The 26,544-nt window shown below is 39.4% G+C and overlaps 1 protein-coding gene across 1 annotated transcript in view; it reads left to right on the top strand.

Moving 5' to 3' along the window:
- Window positions 1-251: 251 nt before the first annotated feature.
- BBX (BBX high mobility group box domain containing) overlaps window positions 252-26,544 on the top strand; it is a 708,257-nt gene continuing 681,964 nt past the window's right edge. Inside the window, exon 1 of the mRNA XM_053705430.1 lies at window positions 252-429. The gene's annotated coding sequence lies outside the window, so the exon portion shown is untranslated. The remainder of the gene's footprint in view (window positions 430-26,544) is intronic.

The following is a 26,544-nucleotide window of genomic DNA, read 5'->3' as shown; positions in this document are numbered from 1 at the left end:
TATCACATATTGTGAGTGGAAACACATCCCATTCACCTGTGTTTTTTTTTTAGTGATGGGGTGTTAAAGCAAACATGACACAAACGGTTTCACGAGTGAGTGCTATACAGTTTGTTGGTTGCACAGCTAGTCATATGTGTGTGTGAGTGCGAGCGCGTGCGACTGGGCCGGGTGTAACAGGCCATCTGTATGGCTAGTCGGTCTGTCTCTCAGCCTACACAGCCAATCGCAGGCTGTCTTATAAATGAACGCTGTGCAGTACACTATCTATGTGGGGAGAGAAGACTGTACTGAGCGGCACCGAGTCACAGCGCTGAGTCCCCCTCGCTATACCTCCCCTGGCTTGGCTTGGCTTGCATTGTAGGGGGAGGGAGGTTTGCACAAACACACAGGGTGCAAGTGAAGAAAATTAAGGAGTGGGGCAAAAAGGTAAGCGAACACGTTGAATGCCACCAGCACCCTTTTTCATTTGGTTGTCTTGCGTTGAAACAGTTTTTATTCACTTAAAAGCAGATAGGATGGCAATGGAGATGCAGGCAGCTGTCAGCACTGATGCAGGGGAAGGCTTGTTAGTGCTTGAATACTGTCCCAGCGACAATTTTCAGTCACTTTTTTGGGCCGATAGAAACTTCAGCTGGAGATGTGAGTGGGTCCGCCTGCTGCTGTCTTTGCTCTTCCTCCTCCCAGTGACTCTAGGCCGGGAGGTGAATGCAAAGATCTCACTAGGCTAGGCCAGTGGTGCCAGGCTGCTCCCGGGTAGGTGGGGAGGGCACTCACATGGAGGGGGCACATCTTAGAAATGGGGGGGGGGGCGTAATCAACCTGGCTGCGTTACTGACATGCACAAATATCCTTCCTCTTCTCTTGAACTTTTTGATTATATATGAAAAAGTGTTCTCACTGCATGGGTAATCATGTTTGTCAGCAGAGGAGAATTGGCTTTTTTTCCTATTGTTGCTTCATACTGTGTTTTCTAATACTGTGCAGCATTGGATATTATAGCAAAGTGATGATAGGGTTGGGTATCTGCTGGTGATGAGTGAGGTTGTGTGGTGCAGCAGTTAGAAGCAGTAGTGTTGTGGTTGGGATTATGATGTATCAATAAGTTGAAGGTGGAGAGATCTGCTGATACAGAAAGACACTGAGGGGAGGGGGGATTGGGGTGGGAAGGCCTTGCTGTTTAAAGTCCTGTGTGAGAGGTAAGTATTGACACGACGTGGTTGTGATGACAGAAAACTTGTAGGTGAGCTACCCTAGTGTGATCTAACCCTCTTAAATTGTAAAATGTCAGCTCATCTGAAGCCACATATATGTGAGCAGCGTTCAGATTGCCTGTAAAATTAAGAGTAACCAGACTCTGGTTTCTCCTCCCTCCTCCTGCCCTTTTTCCAATGCATTAGGTAAAGAAGGGAAAATAAACGTGCATGTCATAGGATTGATCTGCAACCAAATGAGCAGAACCTCTAAGTTATATTATTATTATTATTATTTCAGTTGTTCTAAACAGATCCTAGCAGTATGATACAGGTATACAGGACGTAAAAACGAAACAATGCAAGAATAAGGCTGAGAAAGCATGCACAGTAGAAAAAGGAAACCCGTTTCCTACTATAAAGGGTTTTGCTTGCATATTGGGGTGTAAATGGTGCAACTTTAGCTCTGCCACTTTGCTATATATATCATTGCAAAAAAGTTTGTTTTGATTGCACTGCAAATAGTCAGAAAGTGTGGGAATAATGTTAAGTCTTGACTAAACTATGCATGTTTATGTGCATACATAAGCATGTTTATATATATATATATATATATCAGATGCTGGTCAGTGGCCTGTTTGCCCCCCCCCCCCCCACTACTGCATCTTCTGCTAAACAATATTTCAGTGTGCTATAATTGATATATTTGATGTCACAAAAAAGTCTGCCTCTTAATCTTTATTTTTTTTTTTTTTTTTTATCAAACAGAACAAATATATTAATTGATGGACATATGTTCTGTATTATAACCTAAATAAATAGCAGATTTGATATAGGTATGTTGCTGCTTATAAGGTAACAGGACCACTGTAGGCAGATGCCACCTAAGGAATTTCCTGACAAAATGTAAACCTGACGGTTTAAGAGACTTACATGATTTGATCAGTGACTTTCATAGTGTGAAAATGCTAATCTATAATGTGATCTGCAGAATAGATACAATATAGTGTTTGCACCATCTCATGTTGGGGACTTGATACGTCTGATGCCCAGTGTGATACACCCACATCTCTCTATTATTTTGTGCACCCACTGAAGAGATCTGTACATGGGGGGGGTGTTAATTTGCCTCACAACCCGGTGGGGATGGGGATGGCAGCTACGTGAGGCATGGGATGGGCACAAGAGACATTTCCTAACTCAACGTCACTATTTTTCATTCTTTGGGAGAATGTAATCTGAAGAATTATTGTCTTTGTTGTGCTGGTGAAAGAGGTGGGCTGGGCAAAGACCTCTCCTTCCTAGTTATATCGTGGTGCTTTGTAGAGTTTACCGGGAGAGCTGTGCAGTTCATACCCCTCAAAGCAAGATGGACTGTAACGTAATTGTGCTTCCTGTTTCTCTCTCTGGATTGTCTGTCTCCTCAATTTAGATCATTATTTTTCACTGAGAAGCAAACAGAATCTGGTGTGCAATTAAAACCCTTAATTTTTTTTTTTTTTTCTTGTCTGTTGACATCTTTTCTTGCTTTGTAATTGTCATTGGGAAAAAAATAAATAAATAAGTGTGCTTGCAGGCTTTGGAATATATGTATTTGCCCAGGCATTTAATGTTACAGGGTATAGTAGAAAGATGGTGTCCCTGAAAAGACTAGTCTTTGTAATCAGAAACTGATAAAGATGTAATATAAGAAAACACACTTTAATTTGTGTCATTATGACTGGGTATTACTTATCAGATGTATTCATTTTTGTGAACTATGGGATTCTTACTTATAATATTCAGGCCCTCGCAGAAAAAAAATATTGGGGAGAAATATTAGATGATAAAGTAATCAGCAGCAGTTCCCTTTTTTTTTTTTTTTTTTTTTTTTTTTTTTAATTTCTTTCTTTGTTCTGGAAAGTTGACATATCAAGCTATTTTTTTTTAATAGATATTCACACTATAACATCATCTTTGCTATAGAAAAACACAGAAATTGACAAAACATTTGCAAACTTTAGTTTAAGGTGTGCAATGTTTCTGCTAGAACCAAATCTCTTTTAGAGTGTATGTAATTATCTGAGTTAGAAACATATTCTCAAAATAAATTAATTTTAGATTTCAAATGGATTTGTACATCTTAACAGTTAAAGAAACATAAAAACAAAAACTGCCTAGATAGGATTATTATCATATCAGCGCTATGGAATTTGGTGGTGCTATAAAAACGATGATGATGATAATAAGAGCCCCTCTGCACTCTTAGTAGTTTGTAGAACTAGTGTTGGCCCAAAAATGTGATTATTGAAGAATAATGAAACATTACTCTAAGTACAGTAGTATATATTTCAGCTTTATCTTTAAATACCACATTGAATTAAATAATAATATTGATACACCCATATGTTTCTTTTTTAAAAGAACCTAAGAGATAGGTAAATATTGAAATGTGCATGAATTCATTTCAATTTTAAAAAGACAGGTTTTTGCACTATACTTTCATTATCAAAAATGCTTCTAGTAAAAGTTACTCTTTCTGCAGGATATGCACATATACTGCTATGTGTGACGAGAACATTAGGATTCAAACAATGTCTACTCAGAGAGCTGACTATTGTGTATTGCATACATGAAGACTTATTTTGTGTCATATAAGCCAGTGCTGACTGTGAGAATGGGTAGTGTTTGAATGCTGGTGCACAGGACACTCACAGCATATGTGTGTAAGCTGCTGAAAAACAATAGTAGCTTTTACTATAAGCATTTTTGCTAATGGAAGTGCAGGTACAAATCCCCAATTGCGGATTTCCAAAATCCAAATTTATTCTGAAATCCAAACTTTGTAATTTTTTTTTTTTTTGAAAATTACATTTAAAAAAATAACTGTTACCCCCCCCAACCTTTAAGTCACAATCTTCTCTATATTTATTTAAAACAACTATTACATTTCTGATTACAGTACTGTACTATGTATACAAAATAATTAAAAGTGGTATAAAACTACCTTTTAGGTTGTGTGTATGTGTATATGTGTATATATATATATATATATATATATATATATATATATATATATATATATATATATATATATATATATATATATATATATATATATATATATATATATATATATATATATAAGCTGTATTATGACATGTAAATATTGGCGAAATGACATAATATGCTGTTTACATTTGGTTCCATCCCCTCTCCCAACTGTCCCATTTTACAGATGCAAATATTCAAAAATCCAAACTATTCTGAAATCCAAACCTTTTCAGGCCCAAGCAGTTTGGATAAAGGGTGTTCTACCTGTAGATTGCAAAAAGCTTCTATTTAAATGCACCCATGCACATTTTAAATGTTGACTTTTTTTTATACCCCATAAATTTAAAAATAACAAAAAAATAATTATATATATATATATATATATATATATATATATATATATATATATATATATATATATATATATATATATATATACACACACACACAGGTGGCCCTCGTTTTACAACGGTTCAATTTACAGTTTCAGAATAACAACCTTTTTTTCCAGTCATGTGACTGCTATTGAGAAGCAGTGCATTTATTAAAATAGCAGGTAGGTGGAGCTGTCCGCTTGTGTTGCAGCAAAGCCAAGCAGGCTGAAATTAATCATTTTAACTAGACCTGAGCTATCGAGCAGATTTCAAAGGAACAAGATCTTCCTGTCTATAACTCAGTCCAGATTGGAATGCATAGAAAGAACTGTTTGCAGAAAAATGCAAGTCAAGTCTGTGTTGTGTGATTATTTTATTAGGTTTATAATTCTGTTTAGCAAATGGTTTTTGTTCATTTAACTTAGTTTAATTATATATTTTGTGTTGTGGGGTTATTTTATTAGGTTTATAATGCTGTCTAGCATTTAAAGTCTTCATTTCAAAGCTTTAAAAATAATGTCTTAAGTGTTACTTATGACAATTTTGAGAGGGGCCTGGAACCTATCTCCCTCACTTCCCATTGACTTACATTATAAACTGGGTTTCAATTTACAATGGTTTCGATTTACAACCATTCCTTCTGGAACCTATCCCCGGCGTAAACTGAGGGCTACCTGTGTGTGTGTGTGTGTGTGTATGTATATGTGTACATATATATGTGTGTATGTTTAATGGCCCAAAAAATTAGCATATTAGTTTTAGAATGTGCATTTATCGTTTTTTTAATATTTTTATTCATATTTTATTATTGCCTACCCTAAGGTCCAAGGGCCATAAATACCCTGTACCTGGTTCTCCATTCCTCCAAACTAAACACTGTGGGCTATATTCCGTTTGTTTTAGAGATGGTTATCCAAAAAAAATAAAATCGGACAGATGGGTTTGTCCACAGCCAAAAATAACCAAGTGTTGTCATCTATAATGTTGGCAGTGTGTGCTAAACCCAAAAAAAGATAGAATATATATATATATATATTTTCTATCTTTTTTTGGGTTTAGCACACACTGCCAACATTATAGATGACAACACTTGGTTATTTTTGGCTGTGGACAAACCCATCTGTCCGATTTTGTACTTGCTCCCCAAAGTCCATAAGACATTGGATAACCCCCCTGGCAGACCTATTGTTTCTGCCGGGGGTTCTTTGTTACAGCCTCTAGTACAAGCCACAGATTCCTATTTAAGAGACTCCTTTGAGCTCATCAATCTTCTTAAAACTGTGGAAGTTGATAATAGTTTGGACTTACTTGTTACCATGGACGTGGTAAGTTTGTACTCCGTGATCCCCCATAATCATGGGATGCAAATGATCAAGGAGCATCTGATTTAATAGTGAGCACTTTATTGGCCCACCGATTGAATTTCTTGTTAATCTAATGGAGCTGTGCTTGGAAAAGAACTTTTTTCGGTTTGAAAATTAATTTTTCCTGCAAACACTAGGTACGGCTATGGGGTCAAGCATGGCCCCTTCATATGCCAACCTATATATGGCACAATATGAACAAAATCATGTTTTTAATCCACAGTGCCATCAGATTCTATTGTCGCTACATAGATGATGTGTTCCTCATTTGGAGGGGCACGTCTGCATCTTTGATTAGTTCAATGCCCTCAATGGATTTGATTCCACAATAAAATTTAAAATTGAATGGAATCTAGAAAAAATCCATTTTCTTGTTCTGGAGATATATAAAAGAGACACAACAGGCATCAATACTTTGCACACTACCTTATACCATAAGGACACAGATAAAAATTCCATTCTGCACTAGAAACAGTTTTCATCCTCATACACAAAAAAAAAATGGTGTCAGTTCCTTGCAGCTTCTGAGAATAGTCAGGAACAACACCGAGGATTCTCGTAAGGATCTCCAATTAAAGGACATGGCTCAGAAGTTCTTACAACGAGGATACCCCTCACAACTTATTGAAAGACAGCTTCTGGTTGCGGAGCAACAAACCCAAGATGGCCTCACGATAAGGAGTAGTGATGAAAAAGAAGATTCAAGACTGAACTTTGTGACTACTTATACTCCGTTTTCGGAAGTGGTATCTAACACCATTAACGACAATTGGAAAATAGTGGCAAAAGACACAAGCCTGCCCTTTTATGACCTTCCACCACCTAGGATGGTCTATAAGAGATCTAAAAATCTGCAAGATCTTTTAGTCTTGAACAACCCGGTGCACTGTTACGGTCGGCGAACTTGGTTACCTAAGACCAAAGTGGGATGTTACAGATGTGGTAACTGTGTCACATGTAATCATATATAGACTTGCAAAAGTTTCCATCACCCACACACTAACAAACGGTACAAGATCCAACATAGATTGACGTGCACATCGGACTTTGTCATTTATGCCATCATCTGTCCGTGTTCCTTATATTACATTGGGAAGACAGTCACTAAATTCAGAGAAAGGCTAGCGAATCACAAAACTGCTATACGCCAGGCCATAAAAACGGGTAGTTCTGAGCAACCAGTCGCTAGACACTTTTTACAAGCAGATCACTCTCTATCTATGTTAAGAGTAATGCTTATCGACCATTTTCCACGATTAAGACGAGGGGACAGAGCATTGGCTTTATTGCGATTAGAAGCAAGGTGGATTTTCGATAACACCGTGGCCCCTAAGGGCCTGAACTAAACGATAGATTTTGGATGTTGTTATAAATGAATTCCTTACGGGCATCCCCTCCTTTGGACTATGTTCAAATATGCATTTCAAACAAAATTTATTTATTAAATTTAAATGCAATTAAATTGACATAATGGCTTATGACACATTAACAAATATGTTCCTACTTTTTCATAGGCACCTTAAACACTAAGTGCTTAGGTGTAGTCTCACATTGATACTGTTTATGTATAGATTGGTTGGTTTCTTTTTTGACACCACAATATGTCTTTTTAGTATAATTGACTACCCTCATAATATACAGCACTATCCTGCAGCTTCATCTAATTTGGTTGCTGCTTTATGATCATTATGTTACTACTTAGCGTCTTGTACATATACATATATAAGTTTACTTGTTTTATTTCACTATTTGGTAATCCTCTGTCCTGCCTTCCCTATGCACACGTTTATTAAGGTGTGCATTCTTTAGCGCACCGCTCCGCTCCCCATATAGTTACTATTTTTCCCGGCTTCTGTTTACCGTTGCCATGACATTACTCTCACGGCTTCACTTGGTTGCCATGACATATTACGTCATCACGTATGTGTGCACACGCATGGGACTCTGACAGTTATGGGTGGTTGGCTACTGAGCGGCGAGGCAGGTATCAGGATTATCTTTCAATTACATTTGTAATTACACTTGGTATATAAGGTTAGTTCTTTATGCGGTTCTATTATCTCTCACATGGGCTCCATTTGAAAAAGGTCTAAGTGTAGACCGAAACCTTATGGGTTAAGGCCCTTCTGTTTACCTTTGTTGGATTAAAAGGATTGCTGTTCAAACTTCCTGTGTTGCCTGCTTTCTTCCGGATACATCACATACACCTTGCCGGTTGTGTGTACATATATATCTAATTCTACTAGCACCCTGGTTGTTGCAATCAAGTGAGAGTGCACATCTTTGCTAACGTGTGTGTATATGTATATGTATATATATATATATATATATATATATATATATATATATATATATATATATATATATATATATATATATAAAATTTTTTTCTTTTCTTCAAAATTCACAATGAAAACGTTTCATATGTGTATTTTAATACTTTTAATCTAAGAACTACTGTTTTTTGTTTTTGTTTTTTTTTTCCAGTCAGTAAATGTCTTTTAGTAAGGTATGGCTTGCAAGAAAATTGGATGAGTGGTGAAAACATCACTGCTAGAAAAAAGTGGGCTGGTGTTCTATCAGATTTTGCTACCTTGTCAAAATCTGCTACCTCTGAGTGCGCATGCTTAGTATTATGTAATCTCACTCCACATATATTCAATAGGAATGTGTGGAATGTGATTATGTAATCGGCAGCACGCACATTGAAAGGTAGCAGATTCTGACAATGAAATTATTCTGTTGGATTTTGCTGCGGCCAATAAATGCATGCATGCATGCATGCCCAGTTCAATCACTTGTCGCAATGGACGTGATATCCAGTTACATTTTCAATCATGATGTAGAATCCTGATGATGATTGTTGTTAGTTGTATACAAGTATCATAGTTTTTAAGCAAATTAGCCATATTTTTAACATTTTTAATAAACTAGGAAATAATTGTTTATATCTGGGCTGTTATGATAGAAAAGTAAACAAGAATCAAGTGAAAATCTACTTGAAGAGTGTACTCGTAGATTGGAATACTGCTTTGAATCCCAGAGTGCTGCCTGGTCTCCTGGAAGGGTACTCTAGCTACATGCAATTAGAAAGGACCCCAACCAGCCTATTCTTGGCTTGTTTAGCTAGAAAATTATGACAGAGTGCACCGTGGTGGAGGAAGCTCAGCACACTGCCTGAGATAAAGGCCGCCAGGAAGCTGTGTAGGCACCACATGATGAAGTCACGGTCAGAACCATCTAAATATCTACAGGAGCTGCATGAGGCAAACGGGACACCCCATTAGTGCAGTTTTACTAAAAATACAAGCAAGGAACTGGGTGGCTCTGACCTAGTACATCCACGAACCCCCTGTAATTGACAAATTGTTTTGCTTCTCAGGATCACTTTGCTCCAGGCTCATTTTTAAAGCTCTACTCCTGCTTGTGTTACTTTATAAACCAAGACTTACTCTTGCAACTTTGTATTCACTTGGGTTGTGTGTTTTCAGAAGTTCAGTTATCCCCAGTCTACCACTCTTGGAACTAGTGAATCATTACCAGTAAAGGGAGTTTTTATTTTTGTTTGCCACATTGAGTCTTCCATTGTTATGGGAGACTTATCAGGGCATTTGTGGGATGGTACGTTATCTAAGTAAAGGCAAACTGGTAACCACTAATATCAGCACCACTGGGAACATAACCTGTCGCTATTGTAAACTATAGGACAGGGGTCAGCAACCTTGGCACCCCAGATGTTTCATAACTACATTTTCCATGATACTCAGCCAGCCTAAAGTGTGTCTGAGCATTATGGGAAATTAGTTCCAAAACATCTGGGGTGCCAAGGTTGCTGACCCCTGCTATAGGAAAAATGGGTTACTGATGACAAATGATGTGTTTGGGGTTACTGGTTATTTGCAGTGCTATGGATTTTGGGGTTAATGGCCATAGTAACATTGCTGTAATGCTGGTGTTTACTGGTTACCACTACTTTATTGTAATTATCAAATTACTTTACATTTGGAGGGTGCTTGTAGATGTAAAGTTAAATTTTTATTTTTTTTCTTCTATATTTTTTTTTGTTGTTGCCCACTATCTATATGATATATTGATTAGGTTACTTGCTTTGTTGCATACTTTTAGTCATTGGTACACTCCTAGTTTATTTGATACTTTATAGGTTACTGTCACATGTCAAAGGCTTCAAGTCATTCTTCTTTAATTCAGTTTGCCCTTTCAGGTATTTAAAAAGAGATAAAAATACTAACAAATCATAAAATTATACAGGCAATAACTTATTTCCACATTAAGATTTTACATATTAGCTATATATTGGTTTAATTTTTTTAAGTTTAACAAATAAAAACGTTCATGCTAGTTACAGATATTAACATATAACCTGTTCATTATGCATATTTATTATTTTCCTAAACAAACAAAAGTAAAAACTTTGATTAACTAGTTATGTTTTATATAAATAAACTTGCTCAGTACTGAAGCAATATTAAATAGTTATAACATTACAAGACAGATTTAACCCCTTAGTGACCAGACCATTTTTCAATTTTCTTACCATTAGGGACCAGGGCTATTTTTACATTACTGCAGTGTTTGTGTTTAGCTGTAATTTTCCTCTTACTAATTTACTGTACCCACACATTATATAACCTTTTCTTGCCATTAAATGGTTTTTCTAAAGATACCATTATTTTCATCCTATCATATAATTTACTATAATTTATTTAAAAAAATATGAAGAAAAAAATGGAACAAAAACACACTTTCTAACTTTGACCCCCAAAATCTGTTACACATCTACAACCACCAAAAACACACATGCTAAATAGTTTCAACATTTTGTCCTGAGTTTAGAAATACCCAATGTTTACATGTTCTTTGCTTTTTTTGCAAGTTATAGGGCAATAAGTACAAGTCGCACTTTGCTATTTCCAAACCATTTTTTTTTTTTCAAAATTATCGATAGTTACATTGTAACACTAATATCTGTCAGGAATCACTGAATAACCCTATGTGTGTGTGTGTGTGTGTGTGTGTATATTTATATAATTTTTTTTTTTTTTTTTTTTTTTTAGACAACCCAAAGTATTGATCTAGGCCCATTTTGGTATATTTCATGCCACCATTTCACCGCAAAATGCGATATAAAAATAAATAAATTAATTTTTCACAAACCTTTAGTTTCTCACTGAAATGATTTACAAACAGCTTGTGCAATTATGGCACAAATGGTTGTACATGCTTCTCTGTGATTTCCCCCCCCCCCTTTGTCCTTTGTTCAGAAATAGCAGACATATATGGCTTTTTGCTAATTAGAAGGCCGCTAAATGCCGCTGCGCACCACACTTGTATTATGCCCAGCAGTGAAGGGGTTAATTAGGTAGCTTGTAGGGTTAATTTTAGCTTTAGTGTAGGGATCAGCCTCCCACCCCCTGATCCCTCTCTGACTCTCCTCAAACAGCTCTCTTCCCTCCCCCATCCCACAATGGTCACCCCCATTTTAAGTACTGGCAGAAAGTCTGCCAGTACTAAAATAAAAAGTGTATGTATATCTATCTATATATATCTCACACACACGCGTGTGTGGTTTATTGTTGTGACGTTTCGGGGATCAAACCGTCCCCTTCATCAAACCTGGGATGAAGGGGACGGTTTGATCCCCGAAATGTCACAAAAATAAACCACGTTTTGTTTTTCAAAGTCCAGTGAGTGCGGTTCTACTTTGTACTATTGATAACCTCTGTTCCTGACATGCTGGCTATTCGTTGAGGAAGTGAGAGTGCCTATCCCACAACTATTATGTATATATCATTTTCTTACACGGAGTGCTGAATCAGTGGCTGAGGAGGTTAAAGGTGGTGTGCTTTGGCTGATGGGTCTTACAGAGGGCCATTGCACAGCACTAAACTCAGCGGCTCCGGCCACCCACGGCACATCGCTCTCCTTCAATGAGGTGACTTTTGCACCTCTGAACCAATAGCCGTGCGTGTCAACTGACAGTTTTCTGTATGCACACACGGCTATTGGTTTAGAGATGCAAGCGGCACCTCATTGGTAGAGTGATGTGCTGTGGGCTGCCGAAGCCGCTCAGTTTAGCGCTGTGCAACGGCACAGAAAGGGAGAGTTTAGCACTTTTTTTTTTTTTTTTTTTTAACGTATCTCATCACTTAAAGTACACTTGATTTTTAGTGATGGTAAATCCAAACGTCTGTTACACGCTTGGATTTACCATCACTTTAAATTTGAGCAACATCTAAATACTCCTAAACAACTCGGCGCAGAGATGGAAATGGCTCAGCAGTTAAGGTGTTAAAGAGCCTAAAAGCAATATTTAAGACACACCCACACACATTGATATCAGCTATAAAGTCCTGAATTACTAAAAAAAAATGCTTTGCATTTACTTTGCTGTGGCCGATAACGGATATAAATGAGCTCCTACACTTATTAATAAATCATTATGTAGAATGTTGCTGACGGATGCTCTTCATCCACTTTGGGGTAGTGGAAAAAGCTAAATTACAAGAATATTGTGATAAATAAGTGAAGGTACATCATATTTTTTTTTTTTTTTTTTATTTTTTTTTTCATAAAATGATGGTCCATAGTCTACATGAAATATTTTGATATATTTCCCGCAACTAGGAGGAGGTCAAGAACCCATATCAGAGCATGGAAATATTCCCACTTCCCATCTCTCTTAATTTTTGTTCTTGGCCTCGTAGAAGTTGGTTGAGAATGGAGGTTCTTCCAGCTACTTGCTTATGGATCACAAATTGGGAGCTCAGACCTATGTGAGACCCAGAGTCCCTGGGGAGTATCATTTACAAAGATGACAGAAAAGGCACATAGGAAAATGCTGTGCACATAACAAGGTATTTCTAACGGGACCTCAGTCATAACTATCCTCAGGCGTCGTGGGGACTTTTCCCTAACCTTCCCCTAAGTGACTCTGGTATTTACAACTGCGGTACTCGATACCTGCACTGGATGGGCTTCCTACTGGATACTGCTGCAGCTGCATTGACATAGATTGACATGCCTGGTAAGCCAGTGGAGGGGTGCTGCGTAAGTTAAGTGACTTTTCAGAGAACACACACAGCCCAAAGGCTATTTGTAGGTACTCTGACACAGGAACTGCATACCCAGGGGACTTAACCTGCTCTCCTCATGCCAAAAGTTTTGTTCTCTCTATTGGTTCTATCATCATTGGGAGCATTATCAGGAAAGCCTCTGATCCTTTGCAGCCCTGTAGCAACTCTGGGGGTACTTCTGGGGGCATTTTTAGTATTTAGGTGTATGGCCCCTTATGAAAACTGCCTTTATTTGTAGAGGACCAATGTTTTAATGCTTGATGCACTATTATTTAATGAAAGGGAACCAAAACGTTTTGTCTTTACTTCTTGATGAGAACACCAGTTTTTCTCTGGCATTAGCTCCACCATCTCAGTTTTTCCAGGCTTTTACTCTCTCAATTCAGAGTCTTTGCAACTAGATTCTTACTACAACTGTTTGGACCAGATTCTAAACTTATATCCAGTGCCTACCAGTTCCAGGAAGTGTGTGAGTACCCATACATGAGCTGCCAGGGGGTACTTAAGGGCTATATAATATATAAAGGGGCTGTAGTGGTTACTACACTGAGAAATAATTGAGGTGTCTGAGGGAGTGTATACATATTGTAGAGGGCTCTCTACCAGTTATTGGTAAACTGGAACAAAATGTCTCTCTGTTCCCACTGATATCTCTATAGAGGAGGCAGTCTCTGATATCCCTCTGTCTACATATTTATGTTTATTTTGAAAATATGTTCCAGTATACCAGGTCACTCAAATATGTGAGAATTGTATACCCCAGATTTTGCATACATATCATCCGCAACCGTCCACTTTTCAGCGAGAAATTTACCCTGTACTTATCATTCGGGGAAAAAAAAATCAGTTTTTACCCCTGAAACTTTGTCCTCATGCAAAGTAAGCGTAAATCTGGGGATTTAACTTCTGAGGTAAATGTGCAAAATAATTATTGTGCTAATAACCTAAAGGTTCAGATTTAATAACATCCTCTAGGCAGGTGTGTTTGCAAGGACCTTTAGGCAGCTGTTCACCACAGCACATTTGTATGTGATCTACAGTGTACCCAATTTACTATAATTTGCAATTATATATTGTACTGAACATAATGACATATGATACTATTATCATTTCTTATAACTATCTGTGCTAATATTACTTATTTTTAAGTCAAAGCATGATACTCCCATTATTGCCATGGGATGTAAACAGATAGTTTTTGTTTTTCTTTGTTAGTTTTCATTTGATATACTGTTGTACATCGTATTCTCTTTGGAATATTATTTGCAGTAATGTGTACTTCATGCAGGTTCTGTACACTATTATGATATACAAATCACTAATAGCTGTTTATGTTCATTGCATGGTCAGCAGCACACATTCATTTTTACATAGGCAGAACTTCTGTCTCCAGATATCCGGGATGATTCTCTTTGAGTCCTCTTTGACCAGCGGTCCTATCTAAATGTTGTCAATGCTCCTTCAGAGGCAGCAACCTTTATAAAATGATTTGGAGGAAAGGGGAATAATTAATCCCAGTACCTGTGTAACCTCAGGGTCAAGAGTTTTTACCCTAATCTGTACATTGTCCAAAAATATTTACAGTCCTGTCCTGGATTTAACATCCCTAAACATATTGGTCACGATTTCCACTTGTATAATGGGAGCATTCCTCACTTTTTTTTTTTTGTTTGTTTTTATTTTCCTCTTAAAGGGACAGTCTACACCAGAATTTTATTACCCATTCCCTAGTTTTGAACAACAAACAGAGTTATATAAATACACGTTTTTACCTCTGATTACCTTGTATCTAAGCCTCTGCAAACTGCCCCCTTATTTCAGTTCTTTTGACAGACATCCATTTTAGCCAATCCAGAGCTGGCTCACCTGAACTCCACATGCGTGAGCACAGTGTTATCTATATGACACACATGAACTAACATCCTCTAGTGGTGAAAAACTGTCAAAATGCCCTGAGAGAAGAGGCGGCCTTCAGGGGCTTAGAAATTAGCATATGAACCTCCTAGGTTTAGCTTTCAACCAAGCATACCAAGAGAACAAAGCAAAAATGGTGATAAAAGTAAATTGGAAAATGGTTTAAAATGACATTCACTATCTGAATCATGAAAGTTTATTTTGGACTAGACTGTCCCTTTAACCCCTTAATGACCACAGCACTTTTCCATTTTCTGTCCGTTTGGGACCAAGGCTATTTTTACATTTTTGCGGTCTTTGTGTTTAGCTGTAATTTCCCTCTTACTCATTTACTGTACCCACACATATTATATACCGTTTTTTTTCGCCATTAAATGGACTTTCTAAAGATACCATTATTTTCATCATATCTTATAATTTACTATAAAAAAAATTATAAAATATGAGGAAAAAATGGAAAAAAACACACTTTTTCTAACTTTGACCCCCAAAATCTGTTACACATCTACAACCACCAAAAAACACCCATGCTAAATAGTTTCTAAATTTTGTCCAGAGTTTATAAATACCCAATGTTTACATGTTCTTTGCTTTTTTTGCAAGTTATAGGGCCGTAAATATAAGTAGCACTTTTCTATTTCCAAACCACTTTTTTTCAAAATTAGCGCTAGTTACATTGGAACACTGATATCTTTCAGGAATCCCTGAATATCCCTTGACATGTATATATATTTTTTTAGAAGACATCCCAAAGTATTGATCTAGGCCCATTTTGGTATATTTCATGCCACCATTTCACCGCCAAATGCGATCAAATAAAAAAAAAAAAGTAAAATTTTTCCAAATTTTAGGTTTCTCACTGAAATCATTAACATTTTGTGCAATTATGGCACAAATGGTTGTAAATGCTTCTCTGGGATCCCCTTTGTTCAGAAATAGCAGACATATATCGCTTTGGCGTTGTTTTTAAGTAATTAGAAGTCCGCTAAATGCTGCTGCACACCACAAGTGTATTATGCTCAGCAGTGCAGGGGTTAATTAGGGAACTTGTAGGGAGCTTGTAGGGTTAATTTTAGCTTTAGTGTAGTGTAGTAGACAACCCCAAGTATTGATCTAGGCCCATTTTGGTATATTTCAGGCCACCATTTCACCGCCAAATACGATTAAATTAAAAAAAATAGTCAACTTTTTCACAAACTTTAGGTTTCTCACTGAAATTATTTAGAAACAACTTGTGCAATTATGGTACAAATGGTTGTAAATGATTCTCTGGGATCCCCTTTGTTCAGAAATAGCAGACATATATGGCTTTGGTGTTGCTTTTTGGTAATTAAAAGGCCGCTAAATGCCACTGCGCACAAAACGTGAATTATGCCCAGCAGTGAAGGGGTTAATTAGGTAGCTTGTAGGGAGCTTGCAGGGTTAATTTTAGCTTTAGTGTAGAGATCAGCTTCCCACCTGACACATCAGACCCCCTGATCCCTCCCATAGAGCTCTCTTCCCTCCCCCACCCCACAATTGTCCCCGCCATCTTAAGTACTGGCAGAAAGTCTGCCAGTACTAAAATAAAAGGTTTTTTTTTTTAAGCATATTTACATATGCTGCTATGTAGGATCCCCCCTTAGCCCCCAACCTCTCTGATCCCCCCCCAAAACAGCTCTCTACCCCCCCCCACTGCCTTATTGGGGGCCATCTTGGGTACTGGCAGGTGTCTGCCAGTACCCAGTTTGCATATAAAAATGTTTTTTATTTATTTATTTTAGTTTTTTCTGTAGTGTAGCTCCCCCCCCCCAGATCAATCCCCCACCCCCTCCCAGATCCCTTCCATTACGTTTTTTTATTATTATTTTGTGTTTCTGTAGTGTAAGCGGTTCCCACCCTCCCCCTGCACGCGCCCGCCCCCCCCCCCTCTCTGACTAAGAAGCCATCGATGGCCACCCACCCACCTCCCATTTACGCTCCCACCCACCAACGAATGCGGCCATCGATGTCCGGTGCAGAGAGGGCCACAGAGTGGCTCTCTCTGCACCGGAGGGGCAAAAATTGTTATTGCAGGATGCCTCGATATCGAGGCATCCTGCAATAACCGGAAAGCAGCTGGAAGTGATCAGGATCGCTTCCAGCTGCTTTCCAAACCGAGGACGTGCAGGGTAAGTTCTCAGGCATTAACTGCCTTTTTTCTGAGGACGTACCCTGCACGTCCTCGGTCGTTAAGGGGTTAATACAAAGGGTCAGTTTATGGCTATTATAGTCCTGAAGGATTCTTATCTGCACATACCTATACACAGGGATCACGTTCAGTTCCTGAGGTTTGTAGATCTGCAAAACACTGTCAGTTTTCCACTCTGTTGGATACAGTCTAGCCGGTGATCAGAATCAGGACTTTTCAATTTCCCAGTATTTGGATGACATACTAGAGCAAGCTTATTTGTTTCATGTAAGTGGCAAGTGTCCATGAGCTAGTGACGTATGGGATATACATTCCTACCAAGAGGGGGCAAAGTTTCACAAACCTCAAAATGCCTATAAATACACCTCCCACCTCACTCATACCTCAGTTTTACAAACTTTGCCTCCTTTGGAGGTGGTGAAGCAAGATGTGCTTGATTTCTTCTGTGAAAGGCACTTCTAAGCATTTTGAAGCCCAATTACTCTCAAAGTAGAGTGTTTGTCTGAGGGATGTGAAGGGAGTATTGCCTGATGATACCATGTTTTCACCTATGGGAAATCTATTCTAGGGCTCTCTGTAAATCGGTTGCAGGGATTCATCTGCTGCCTCCCTTTACAGAACGACATTATACTCCTCTACCATTACCTCTACTGATAAGTTTCAGTACTGATTTGGCTGTGTATGTATGTAGCCCTCAGTTTACGCCGGGGTTAGGTTCCAGAAGGAATGGTTGTAATTCGAAACCGTTGTAAATTGAAACCCAGTTTATAATGTAAGTCAATGGGAAGTGAGGGAGTTGGGTTCCAGGCCCCTCTCAAAATTGTCATAAGTAACACCTAATACATTATTTTAAATGCTAGACAGCATTATAAACCTAATAAAATAATCACACAACACAGACTTCACTTGCATTTTTCTGCAAACAGTTCTTTCTAGAGTTATACCGATACTAGTATCGGTACCGATACCAAGTATTTGCATGAGTACTCGTGCAAATGCACCGATACTTAAACCGATACCTCCACTTCCTACCCATATGCTATCTTGTGGTGTTTTTTCAAACTGCATGTTCCCATTTCATTTTAAACTGGTGTGGAGACTAAACTAAAAATTGTTTACTACTGTTCTGCCAATACAAATTGCTGTTATTTGTATTATTGTAGGAGAGATCACTGTACCTCGTTCAGACAAACCCCTGAAGTACTGGGCAGTTAATAAACAGATTTCCATCTCTAGCTAAAATGGCCCAAAAATATCTTTCTGCCCCATGCAGTAGTGTGGAAAGTGAAAGACTGTTCAACTTCGAGTCGAACCTCCATACAAATGTCAGATTGATGTTATAACAGCCCTACAACCCAATTGCATCACCGCTTTAAATGTAATATTTTATTGTAATATTTTTTATTTATAAACATGTTCAGTGAACTTTGTGACAAATAAAACTTATTATTTCATAATGTCTTTTGAATGACAGTCCTTCATAATTATAAAGAAGGAATCTTAAGTAATTAGTCTGTATTGTGCTTGGTAAACTGTCACATGACAGTAATAGGTAATTGGTATCGGCGAGTATTTGAAAACAAGTATCGGTACTTGTACTCGGTCATAAAAAATGGTATCGGTGCAACCCTAGTTCTTTCTATACATTCCATCTGGACAGAGTTATAGACAGGAAGATCTTGTTCCTTTGAAAATCTGCTCAATAACTTAGGTCTGGTTAAACTGATTAATTTCAGCTTGCTTGGCTTTGCTGCAACACAAGCAGACAGCTCCACCTACTGGCTATTTTGATAAATGCACTGCTTCTCAATAGCAGTCACATGACTGCAATGAGTCAGGTCTGTGTATATTTTCCTTTGCAGTCTAACAGTTTCAACATGGAAATAATGTTTATGGGAGAATTTAGTTTTTTTTTTTTTTTTTCTTACCTGGGGTTTTAGTTAGTTGTAACTTGGAGTCTGTTTTTCAAAATTTTCGTGTGCAAGTTAGTCTCACGATGACGCAAAATGCTACTTAAAATGACACAAAAAATTTTGCCGCAAAGTTGAGCGTGACGCGAGTCGTGTCATTTTTTTGCGTCTTTGTTGACGCAGACTTTTCTCCAACATAGGTGTGTCCGGTCCACGGCGTCATCCTTACTTGTGGGATATTCTCTTCCCCAACAGGAAATGGCAAAGAGCCCAGCAAAGCTGGTCACATGATCCCTCCTAGGCTCCGCCTACCCCAGTCATTCTCTTTGCCGTTGTACAGGCAACATCTCCACGGAGATGGCTTAGAGTTTTTTAGTGTTTAACTGTAGTTTTTTATTATTCAATCAAGAGTTTGTTATTTTGAAATAGTGCTGGTATGTACTATTTACTCAGAAACAGAAAAGAGATGAAGATTTCTGTTTGTATGAGGAAAATGATTTTAGCAACCGTAACTAAAATCCATGGCTGTTCCACACAGGACTGTTGAGAGCAATTAACTTCAGTTGGGGGAACAGTGTGCAGTCTCTTGCTGCTTGAGGTATGACACATTCTAACAAGACGATGTAATGCTGGAAGCTGTCATTTTCCCTATGGGATCCGGTAAGCCATATTTATTACGATCGTAAATAAGGGCTTTACAAGGGCTTATTTAGACTGTAGACTTTTCTGGGCTAAATCGATTCATTATTAGCACATATTTAGCCTTGAGGAATCATTTTATCTGGGTATTTTGATATAATAATATCGGCAGGCACTGTATTAGACACCTTATTTCTTAGGGGCTTTCCCAAAGCATTAGCAGAGTCTCATTTTCGCGCCGGTGTGGCGCACTTGTTTTTGAGAGGCATGGCATGCAGTCGCATGTGAGAGGAGCTCTGATACTTAGAAAAGACTTTCTGAAGGCGTCATTTGGTATCGTATTCCCCTTTGGGCTTGGTTGGGTCTCAGCAAAGCAGATACCAGGGACTGTAAAGGGGTTAAAGCTTATAACGGCTCCGGTTCCGTTATTTTAAGGGTTAAAGCTTCCAAATTTGGTGTGCAATATTTTTAAGGCTTTAAGACACTGTGGTGAAAATTTGGTGATTTTTGAACAATTCCTTCATGTTTTTTTCGCAATTGCAGTAACAAAGTGTGTTCAGTTTAAAATTTAAAGTGACAGTAACGGTTTTATTTTAAAACGTTTTTTGTACTTTCTTATCAAGTTTATGCCTGTTTAACATGTCTGAACTACCAGATAGACTGTGTTCTGAATGTGGGGAAGCCAGAATTCCTATTCATTTAAATAAATGTGATTTATGTGATAATGACAATGATGCCCAAGATGATTCCTCAAGTGAGGGGAGTAAGCATGGTACTGCATCATTCCCTCCTTCGTCTACACGAGTCTTGCCCACTCAGGAGGCCCCTAGTACATCTAGCGCGCCAATACTCCTTACTATGCAACAATTAACGGCTGTAATGGATAATTCTGTCAAAAACATTTTAGCCAAAATGAACCCTTGTCAGCGTAAGCGTGGCTGCTCTGTTTTAGTTACTGAAGAGCATGACGACGCTGATATTAATATCTCTGAAGGGCCCCTAATCCAGTTTGAGGGGGCCAGGGAGGTTTTGTCTGAGGGAGAAATTACTGATTCAGGGAACATTTCTCATCAGGCTGAATCTGATGTGATTACATTTAAATTTAAGTTGGAACATCTCCGCATTTTGCTTAAGGAGGTATTATCCACTCTGGATGATTGTGAAAAGTTGGTCATTCCAGAGAAACTATGTAAAATGGACAAGTTCCTAGAGGTGCCGGGGCTCCCAGAAGCTTTTCCTATACCCAAGCGGGTGGCGGACATTGTTAATAAAGAATGGGAAAGGCCCGGTATTCCTTTCGTCCCTCCCCCCATATTTAAAAAATTGTTTCCTATGGTCGACCCCAGAAAGGACTTATGGCAGTCAGTCCCCAAGGTCGAGGGAGCGGTTTCTACTTTAAACAAACGCACCACTATACCCATAGAGGATAGTTGTGCTTTCAAAGATCCTATGGATAAAAAATTAGAAGGTTTGCTTAAAAAGATGTTTGTTCAGCAGGGTTACCTTCTACAACCCATTTCATGCATTGTCCCTGTCACTACAGCTGCATATTTCTGGTTTGATGAACTGATTAAGGTGCTCGATAGTGATTCTCCTCCTTATGAGGAGATTATGGACAGAATCAATGCTCTCAAATTGGCTAATTCTTTCACTCTAGACGCCACTTTGCAAGTGGCTAGGTTAGCGGCTAAGAATTCTGGGTTTGCTATTGTGGCGCGCAGAGCGCTTTGGTTGAAATCTTGGTCGGCTGATGCGTCTTCCAAGAACAAGTTACTAAACATTCCTTTCAAGGGGAAAACGCTGTTTGGCCCTGACTTGAAAGAGATTATCTCTGATATCACTGGGGGTAAGGGCCACGCCCTTCCTCAGGATAGGCCTTTCAAGGCAAAAAATAGACCTAATTTTCGTCCTTTTCGTAAAAACGGACCAGCCCAAAGTGCTACGTCCTCTAAGCAAGAGGGTAATACTTCTCAAGCCAAGCCAGCTTGGAGACCAATGCAAGGCTGGAACAAGGGAAAGCAGGCCAAGAAACCTGTCACTGCTACCAAGACAGCATGAAATACTGGCCCCCGATCCGGGACCGGATCTGGTGGGGGGCAGACTCTCTCTCTTCGCTCAGGCTTGGGCAAGAGATGTTCTGGATCCTTGGGCGCTAGAAATAGTCTCCCAGGGTTATCTTCTGGAATTCAAGGGACTTCCCCCAAGGGGGAGGTTCCACAGGTCTCAGTTGTCTTCAGACCACATAAAAAGACAGGCGTTCTTACATTGTGTAGAAGACCTGTTAAAAATGGGAGTGATTCATCCTGTTCCATTAAGAGAACAAGGGATGGGGTTCTACTCCAATCTGTTCATAGTTCCCAAAAAAGAGGGAACGTTCAGACCAATCTTAGATCTCAAGATCTTAAACAAATTTCTCAAGGTCCCATCGTTCAAGATGGAAACCATTCGAACTATCCTTCCTTCCATCCAGGAAGGTCAATTCATGACCACGGTGGATTTAAAGGATGCGTATCTACATATTCCTATCCACAAGGAACATCATCGGTTCCTAAGGTTTGCATTCCTGGACAAACATTACCAGTTTGTGGCGCTTCCTTTCGGATTAGCCACTGCTCCAAGGATTTTCACAAAGGTACTAGGGTCCCTTCTAGCGGTACTAAGACCAAGGGGCATTGCAGTAGTACCTTACCTGGACGACATTCTGATTCAAGCGTCGTCCCTCCCTCGAGCAAAGGCTCACACGGACATCGTCCTGGCCTTTCTCAGATCCCACGGCTGGAAAGTGAACGTGGAAAAGAGTTCTCTATCCCCGTCAACAAGGGTTCCCTTCTTAGGAACAATTATAGACTCCTCAGAAATGAGGATTTTTCTAACAGAGGCCAGAAAGACAAAGCTTCTGGACTCTTGTCGGATACTTCATTCCGTTCCTCTTCCTTCCGTAGCTCAGTGCATGGAAGTGATCGGGTTGATGGTAGCGGCAATGGACATAGTTCCTTTTGCACGCATTCATCTAAGACCATTACAACTGTGCATGCTCAGTCAGTGGAATGGGGACTATACAGACTTGTCTCCAAAGATACAAGTAAATCAGAGGACCAGAGACTCACTCCGTTGGTGGCTGTCCCTGGACAACCTGTCACGAGGGATGACATTCCGCAGACCAGAGTGGGTCATTGTCACGACCGACGCCAGTCTGATGGGCTGGGGCGCGGTCTGGGGATCCCTGAAAGCTCAGGGTCTTTGGTCTCGGGAAGAATCTCTTCTACCGATAAATATTCTGGAACTGAGAGCGATATTCAATGCTCTCAAGGCTTGGCCTCAGCTAGCGAGGACCAAGTTCATTCGGTTTCAATCAGACAACATGACGACTGTTGCGTACATCAACCATCAGGGGGGAACAAGGAGTTCCCTAGCGATGGAAGAAGTGACCAAGATTATTCTTTGGGCGGAGTCTCACTCCTGCCACCTGTCTGCTATCCACATCCCGGGAGTGGAAAATTGGGAAGCGGATTTTCTGAGTCGTCAGACTTTGCACCCGGGGGAGTGGGAACTCCATCCGGAAATCTTTGCCCAAGTCACTCAACTATGGGGCATTCCAGACATGGATCTGATGGCCTCTCGTCAGAACTTCAAAGTTCCTTGCTACGGGTCCAGATCCAGGGATCCCAAGGCGGCTCTAGTGGATGCACTAGTAGCACCTTGGACCTTCAAACTAGCTTATGTGTTCCCGCCGTTTCCTCTCATCCCCAGGCTGGTAGCCAGGATCAATCAGGAGAGGGCGTCGGTGATCTTGATAGCTCCTGCGTGGCCACGCAGGACTTGGTATGCAGATCTGGTGAATATGTCATCGGCTCCACCTTGGAAGCTACCTTTGAGACGAGACCTTCTTGTTCAGGGTCCGTTCGAACATCCGAATCTGGTTTCACTCCAGCTGACTGCTTGGAGATTGAACGCTTGATTTTATCGAAGCGAGGTTTCTCAGATTCTGTTATCGATACTCTTGTTCAGGCCAGAAAGCCTGTAACTAGAAAGATTTACCACAAAATTTGGAAAAAATATATCTGTTGGTGTGAATCTAAAGGATTCCCTTGGGACAAGGTTAAGATTCCTAGGATTCTATCCTTCCTTCAAGAAGGATTGGAAAAAGGATTATCGGCAAGTTCCCTGAAGGGACAGATTTCTGCCTTGTCGGTGTTACTTCACAAAAAACTGGCAGCTGTGCCAGATGTTCAAGCCTTTGTTCAGGCTCTGGTTAGAATCAAGCCTGTTTACAAACCTTTGACTCCTCCTTGGAGTCTCAATTTAGTTCTTTCAGTTCTTCAGGGGGTTCCGTTTGAACCCTTACATTCCGTTGATATTAAGTTATTATCTTGGAAAGTTTTGTTTTTAGTTGCAATTTCTTCTGCTAGAAGAGTTTCAGAATTATCTGCTCTGCAGTGTTCTCCTCCTTATCTGGTGTTCCATGCAGATAAGGTGGTTTTACGTACTAAACCTGGTTTTCTTCCAAAAGTTGTTTCTAACAAAAACATTAACCAGGAGATTATCGTACCTTCTCTGTGTCCGAAACCAGTTTCAAAGAAGGAACGCTTGTTGCACAATTTGGATGTTGTTCGCGCTCTAAAATTCTATTTAGATGCTACAAAGGATTTTAGACAAACATCTTCCTTGTTTGTTGTTTATTCAGGTAAAAGGAGAGGTCAAAAAGCAACTTCTACCTCTCTCTCTTTTTGGATTAAAAGCATCATCAGATTGGCTTACGAGACTGCCGGACGGCAGCCTCCCGAAAGAATCACAGCTCATTCCACTAGGGCTGTGGCTTCCACATGGGCCTTCAAGAACGAGGCTTCTGTTGATCAGATATGTAGGGCAGCGACTTGGTCTTCACTGCACACTTTTACCAAATTTTACAAGTTTGATACTTTTGCTTCTTCTGAGGCTATTTTTGGGAGAAAGGTTTTGCAAGCCGTGGTGCCTTCCATTTAGGTGACCTGATTTGCTCCCTCCCTTCATCCGTGTCCTAAAGCTTTGGTATTGGTTCCCACAAGTAAGGATGACGCCGTGGACCGGACACACCTATGTTGGAGAAAACAGAATTTATGTTTACCTGATAAATTTCTTTCTCCAACGGTGTGTCCGGTCCACGGCCCGCCCTGGTTTTTTAATCAGGTCTGATAATTTATTTTCTTTAACTACAGTCACCACGGTACCATATGGTTTCTCCTATGCTATTATTCCTCCTTAACGTCGGTCGAATGACTGGGGTAGGCGGAGCCTAGGAGGGATCATGTGACCAGCTTTGCTGGGCTCTTTGCCATTTCCTGTTGGGGAAGAGAATATCCCACAAGTAAGGATGACGCCGTGGACCGGACACACCGTTGGAGAAAGTAATTTATCAGGTAAACATAAATTCTGTTTTTTTGGCGATAAGTTGCACCTGTTATGACGCGCATTGCATCATTTATTTGTGTTCGCTTTGGTGCCAAAAGTTTTTACCTCTGCATTTGCATCATCTTTGTTTGCGTAATTTCTTCTACAAGATACGAGTCCACGGATTTCATCCTTACTTGTGGGATATTAACATCCTGCTAACAGGAAGTGGCGCAGAGTTGTATATATATAGCTCCTCCCTTCCCTCCACCCCCAGTCATTCTCTTTGCCTGTGTTAGTAATAGGAAGAGGTAAAGTTGAGGTGTTAGTTTTAGTTTCTTCAATCAAGAAGTTTTTTTATTTTAAATGGTACCGGTAAGTACTATTTTTTCCTCGGAGATATAGAAGATTTCTGCCCTGAGGTTGATGATCTTAGCAGATGTAACTAAGATCCATGTTGGTTCCCACAGAGCTTCTGAAGGTAGTACAAGAGAAATCTTCAGTGTGGAGAACAGTTTCATGCTACAAGCAGCATTGAGGTATGTTCAGTCTTTTAATTCTGAGGAGACTTGGTATATCAGAACTGGCTGACATTTTTTTTCCCTGCAAGGGAAGGGGTAAGCAGTAGACCTGTACACAAAGGGTATTATTGAAAATCCTGTGTTTATTTCTTTAATTGACATAGTACTGGGCTATAAAAAGGACACTGGGAGAGGCAACTTAACGTTTTTTTATTTGGTTTATTATTAAATCAGTATGGCTGCAGTATTACTGTAGTGTTTTTAAGGGGACCACATGGCTTTATTTGCTAACCGCTTCCCATGCGGTTGTACAGACTAATGTGAACGACGTCCATGATGGGCGGGGCCTATTTTCGTTCGCTCAGACGCGCAGTTTACTCTCACTGAGAAGGCAGCAGGCATTAGCTCTGGTTAGGCCTAAACTTGTGTTCTGTTCACCGGATCGTTGTAGAGTCATTTTGCAGTACCCTGGGAGCAGGTAGGCGCCACAGCAGAGCTGTGGCAAGGTGCAGGGGTAATTTTTTTTTCACATAAAATATATTTTTTGATATAGATGTCTTTTAGAGGTTAACTTCACCCTTTGCTCTTAGGGTGCAATAATTTTTGGCACAATTGAACAAATGTTTTCAATTGTATTGCGTTATTTAACGTTTTAGGAAAAATTGTGCACTTTTTTTATTTCTTAAAGGCGCAGCACACATTTTTTGAAGAATTATTGAAATAAAGTGTTTAACGACTATTGTGGTTATTGCTAGTCTGTTCAACATATCTGACATTGAGTATACTAATTTCTCTATGTGTTTAGAAGCCATTGTGGAACCCCCTCTTACTTTGTGTACCTCTTGTACTGAAAGGGCCTTACAATGTAAAAAGCATATTTTAGGTAAAGAAAGTGTGCCTTAGGGTTGATTCTCAGTCTGAAGAGAATCAGGATATGCCATCCCATTCTCCCCAAGTGTCACAAC

Source organism: Bombina bombina, chromosome 3 (assembly GCF_027579735.1).
Source record: "Bombina bombina isolate aBomBom1 chromosome 3, aBomBom1.pri, whole genome shotgun sequence".
In the NCBI taxonomy this organism is placed as follows: Eukaryota; Metazoa; Chordata; class Amphibia; order Anura; family Bombinatoridae; genus Bombina; species Bombina bombina.
The sequence above is the reverse complement of the archived record's forward strand: the minus strand, read 5'-3'. Positions and strand labels throughout refer to the sequence as shown.